Genomic DNA, 5,885 nt, shown 5'->3' with positions numbered 1-5,885 from the left:
AAATCCTTCTTAGTAAAGATATACTTATCTTATTGGGAAAAAACATAATCGTTCTATTATCAAAAAAAAAAATTACCTCTTTAATACCGGGAATATGTCTTATGTATAAGTTCGTAATCCTAGATACTAAAAGAAAACAAAATATTTTTTGGTATTTTTGAAATATGGACCTAGTTTTCATGACTTTAATAAATTGATAATCAAAGCTTGATATGCATGCAAATACATTTTATTTTATTTTTTTTGTATGAAAATACAATATGAAACTCATATTTTTTAGACACTTGACCATATACATGAAAATAAGGTTTTTTTTTTAACATATATTGTTTTTGCAACATTTCAAAGAAAACTAGATATTTTAATATGAGATTTATATTTTTTCAGTATAAAAATACAAACCAATATTAAAAACAATTGTTAGAAAAATACGTGATAAAACCATAAATTTTTAAAAAGGATTTTGAAATTATTTTTGTTGTTTTTTAATATATAATATTATAATATTATAAAAATAATACAATCGGCCTTGCTTAATTACATAGGCAGATCCCATCCTATTTGGACTCAGTTCAGCCCAAAAGAAATTGGGCCAAGGTTGACCACAAAGAGTTTCGCTAACATTGGCACAAAACAACGGTTAGGCCGATGTAGGCCCAACAAATTTTTTTTTCTAAGGGTGATACGATCAAAAGATTAATATTTTTTTTCAAGTTTAATTATGTTTAAGAATTTAATTATATTTAAAAATTATTTTGAATCAAATTAAATATTGGTCTACCAACACCAAGTAAAGGCTTTAAGCATAGTGCATTAGCTCCTCCGGTCCTAATATCCCTTTTTTTTATTTGTATATGTTGGCTTTTTATTTTTTCTTATCCGCTTTCCTTTTTTGTCATCTTTTGTTTTTTAACTCTATTTTTATTTTACTTTGTTTATTGTTTTTTACTACCTTCTAATTAGCCACTTTAATATATCAATTGTTTTTTTAAAAAAAAACAAGAAAACAACTTCTATTACATAATAATATCAAAATCCTTTAATATATCAATTTATGTAAAAAAAACAACATAAGAAAACCAACTTCTATTAGATAATAATATTAAAATCCTAAAACGTAAAACCTTAAATAAAATAAGAAATTTTAATATATATTAAACCCAAACACCGTGTTTTATTTCAGGAAATACATATAGAAGATAGACCAACAAAAAGGATCCCCTATTGAACTAGATTTCGAAAATCTCATGTAAAATTTAAATTTAATCTAAAATGTCACCCCTAGAAAAAGACAAGTTATTTCATCCAAGACATTCTTTTTTTTTTCATATGATTTGTCCATATATTATTCCAATAATTTACATTTTTTTAATTTTTTAATAAATAGTTCAAATTAATTATAAGTGAATAAGGTAGTTTTGTTTATTTATTTAAAAAACATGTGTTGTTTTAAAATAACTCTATATAAGTTTTCATAATTGTAAAAAAGTTTTAATTTGTCAATCATATAAAATAATATTTAACTGCCTAATGTAAAAATTAGGGGCTAAAATTGAATTCTCCTTTGAAATCTAAAAACAAATATTTAGGATAAATATATAACACTTGAGAATAATAATTACTAAAAATTTTTCACTTCACTTGATGTTATCATTAACCAATTAATTTTAAATTATTTCATTTATATGTAACATGAGAATAATTTAACAACATGAATAAAGAATTTATAAAAATATTGCTTTTTTTTATTCTATGAGTTTATTCAAAGTAGAAAAATCTAAACTAAGGCAATAATAAAGAAAAATCCGACAAACAATTATCTAAGAATTTAATTTGTAGATTTCATGAGTTTGGATATAATTTTTAAAGAATTTTAATATTTGATGCTTTTGGATGGCTCGTTTTTAAGCCTTTTTGCAATCTTGATAATCAAAATAATTAATAACTAATAGTTAAGATAGATAAATATAATTTTTAAGAATACAAAATACAAAAGTTTTTAACTTAAGTATATATTATTATGATCTTTTCTCTTATTTTTCAACTATAGATGTTATAAATATAAATTAACACTACATACATGAATATTTAGTAATTAATAAATATTTTATTTTTCAATTTATTTTAATTTTATGTTAATATTATTTCTCAATATTATTCAATCATACATGTTACAAATTTTATTCATGATTTATTTTAATAAGTATTTGGTTTTTCAATATTATCAATATTTTCCCAAAATATTAAAAAAACATAGAAGAAAAACATATAAAAAATTAAATAAGGATTCAACGTATTCAATTTGATGTAATTTAAATATGGTTTAATTTTGAGTTTTTTCTATAATTCTTATTGGGCTTTTAAAAGTATTTTTAAAATTTAGATAGCCAAAATAAAGTATCTATGTAGTATAATATAGTTTAAGAGTGGTTTAAGTGGTTTACTTAATCATATATAGGATTTTATATGGTGTGTGAATAAAAATAAGGATAAATTGGATTAATTAACCTATATTTTAAAATTCATTAATATAAAGTAGATTTTTTAAAAAAAATTTGATAATTTCTCTATTAATATTTCAAGCAATATAATTATTTTTCTTAATTAGATAAGTATGATTTATTTATTAATATTGATAATATATCATAATGTTAGTTTCACGGAAAGGATATGAATATTCACTCACGTATCACTCTTTCTATTTTCTCCTATTTGCTTCCTTTTTTTTTCCAGCTTTGAATTCTTTGTGGTTTATCTTCTTTTTAGTTTTCAAATAAAATAAATTCCAATGAAAGATTATGAGCCAAAGTAAAGGGATGAATTTATGAAAATAATACAAAAGGTATATAAAGAGATGAATTATTTCTAAGGCAAACTTTATTTGAAGAGCAAGATTTGGATTTTAATGTCATCTCCTTATTTTTGCCCCGACAAAAAAAATTTAATCTAAAGGAAAAGAAAGGATGAACCACATGACTCTTAAGTGATACCTATAATGATCTATAATAATCTCTTCAACATCCTTGCCCTCTTTCTCACTTCTATTCATTAATCTCTTCAACATCCATGAACTCAACAAAATTGATCTCATCTTTAGCTATTTTATTCAGTTTTACCTCTATTTTGTTTGGATTTTTTACGCCCTTCATGTGTAGCTTTCCTTCTTCTCTCTTGATTCAAATTCAGACAATCCTAAAAAAAAAATAAGAATATATGAAGAATAAATACAAAAATATAAACAATATAGCTAAACATATTCTACATACAGAAATCAAAATAGAAAAGCAATCAACCTTTTCCTCTTTCATTGTTTAAAACATTCTCTAAAGCTCGCCAATCTAGCTCTAAAGACATAGATAGCAATTCATAAATACAGTTCTGCAACAAAAAAAATTAAATAAAATAAAATGTGGACATTGCTAAAAGAAAATATGAACCTTCAAAAATAAACATAAAACCTATACTTATAAAGAGTCTAAATTTTGATTTTCTCTTAAACGAAATCATATTTTTTATTGAATGATAATTAAGTACTACACCTCTTTTTTCTATTGATATACACTTCTCAATTTAGAAAAATAAAGTGTCATTATTAATTAGAAAAATAAAGATTCTCTTTTCTATTTATTCTAAGTATTTTAAATAGGAATATAATATAAACGAACAGCATGAGAATCCTTTACTAATTAGGAAAATAAAGTGTCATTGTTTATTAGAAAAATAATATTTTTTTTTATTCAGGAGATCTTAAATAAGAATATAACATAAATGACATGGAATAAATCTAGATTGATGTTGTTTAATAGGAAAATAAAGTGCTTGGTGTTGTTTTTAGAGTAATGAATCAGCATATATAAACATCATGAAAGCTGCAATATAAACTCATTCTATAAATATAAGTTGCAATATACTCATTCTCCAATTGAATGTCAAAAGAAACATCATGAAAAGTTAATTCATGATGTTTCTTTTGAAATTTTATGATATAAAAGCTGTTATTAAAGAAGATTTATACATAAAGGTATTTTATTGCTAAGATTTGTCTACCATTAAGCCAAGCCAATGGTATACCGGTTAGAAACAAAAGTTTAAATACACATAATAAAACATCCTTCAAAATGAAAAAATAAATAAGTACATGATTTTCATTAGAACTTTTTTGTTTATTTTTTCATAAACTAATTTTTAATCCTCTATTTTTGTATGTATTTTTTAAAAATATTAGAAAAACAAATGTCTTTATAGTACATTTAGTCAATTTTAATGGTATCATTATTTCCATTATTTTTATTTAATTGTTTTGTGTTAATAAACCATGAAAATCATAAAAAATTCAATAATACAGAAAAAACCTAGAATATGAAAAAATAAAAATAAAAATACATAGATAGTTTGAAATTTGATATATAATTAAGTCTTGCAAGCAAAACTAATTATGAGAAATTTTGAGCCATAATTGAAAAGGAGCTTAATTTGATTTACTTTGTCTAAGATTTAAGTTTAAAAATGATTAATTAAAAGCCTAATGGAATAAGGTAATTTGAAATTTGGAGTCAATTTCATTTAAAAATAAAAATTTAAAGAACCGATGATGAATTTGCAACAAATAAGTAAATCTAGAGGAGTAAATTGATTCAATTAGAGATACAATCTAAAGGAAATATGAAAGTTAAGAATTTCAGGAAACGAGGGACTAAATTAAAATTGAAAATATCAACTAATTCAATTTAGAGTTTAAATTGAAAGAAATCTCAAAATTAAACAATTAAATAAAATTCAAAAGTCAAGAGCTTTAATGAAAAATATTAAAACTAGGGACCAATTGACTTTTTGTTTAAACTCATTTCAGTGCTGCTTGTTTCATTCCAATCATTTCAGCTCAAATAATTCCATTTCAATCCAATTATCTTTAATTGATTCATTTTAATCCAAGTTAATCAAGCAATTAAACTCTAAAATCCAGCAACTTATTTCAAGTTTGCAATTACAATCCCAAGTAAATTAGTCTAGACTTTTGACTCTTTTTTTAATTTTGGTTTGTCCATTTTACTTGTATACATTTTTACTAATCATCCATATATTTTATTTTTTTAAGGTCAAACATTACATTTTTCTTTCTTAAAAAAATAATATTAAACAAACCATATTCAATAATGGTGCAGAAGAATTGTATTATTATTAAACAAATTATAATCAATAATTGAATGAGAAAATGATACAACTGTAAAATAATCAAATTAAATTCTAAAATTATAATTAAACAAAACAAAGGAAAACTAGAACCATCAATTTTTATTCTTAACCACAGCCTTGGATGAATGAAGTGGTGACCAAATTCTGTTGAATTAATGCTGAGAACTCTATCTTTCAGCCATGAAAGCCCAATTTACAACGTTAACAACATTGACTTCAAATTCTGCCGAAGGCATTCAGGCATTTCTTGGCCTTTTAGCATCCCGAACCAAACTATCTTCAATTTTGGACATTTCATTAGAAGTAATCAGAGGATACGTATGTGGAATAGAACTGTGGGAGTCTTTTCTAAGAAACTGCTTGAACCACTTGACTGATTTTTTAGGATATCGTTTCAAATCATTTTTGTAATCAACATAGTAAAGGCCGAACCTCACAGCATAACCACTTCCCCATTCGAAATTGTCCATTAAAGACCAAGCAAAAAATCCCTTAACATCAACACCATGCTCACTGCAATAAATAAATATTGAATCTAAGTTAGATGGACTTGGTAACTTAATAATATAATTGTTGCTATAGATTGAAAAACTTATTAGCAATGATCATTTGTTAATAAATGAAAAGAATTAACTCACTTGATGGATCTCAAAACATTCTTAAGGTGGTCTTTGTAAGCTTTTTCTCTTATG

At 23.5% G+C, this 5,885-nt stretch overlaps 1 long non-coding RNA gene across 1 annotated transcript; it reads right to left on the bottom strand.

The window, feature by feature from the left end:
* Positions 1 to 5,302: 5,302 nt before the first annotated feature.
* Positions 5,303 to 5,885, bottom strand: LOC105119364 (uncharacterized). The gene is made up of 2 exons (XR_841125.1): positions 5,832 to 5,885; positions 5,303 to 5,706 (listed from the first exon to the last, which is right to left on the bottom strand). It is a non-coding gene; the product is annotated as an uncharacterized LOC105119364 (long non-coding RNA).

The sequence above is a fragment of the Populus euphratica genome, unplaced genomic scaffold (assembly GCF_000495115.2).
Source record: "Populus euphratica unplaced genomic scaffold, PopEup_1.0 scaffold2817.1, whole genome shotgun sequence".
Lineage (NCBI taxonomy): Eukaryota > Viridiplantae > Streptophyta > Magnoliopsida > Malpighiales > Salicaceae > Populus > Populus euphratica.
Note: the sequence above shows the minus strand (reverse complement) of the source record. Positions and strands in the feature narration are given on the sequence as shown.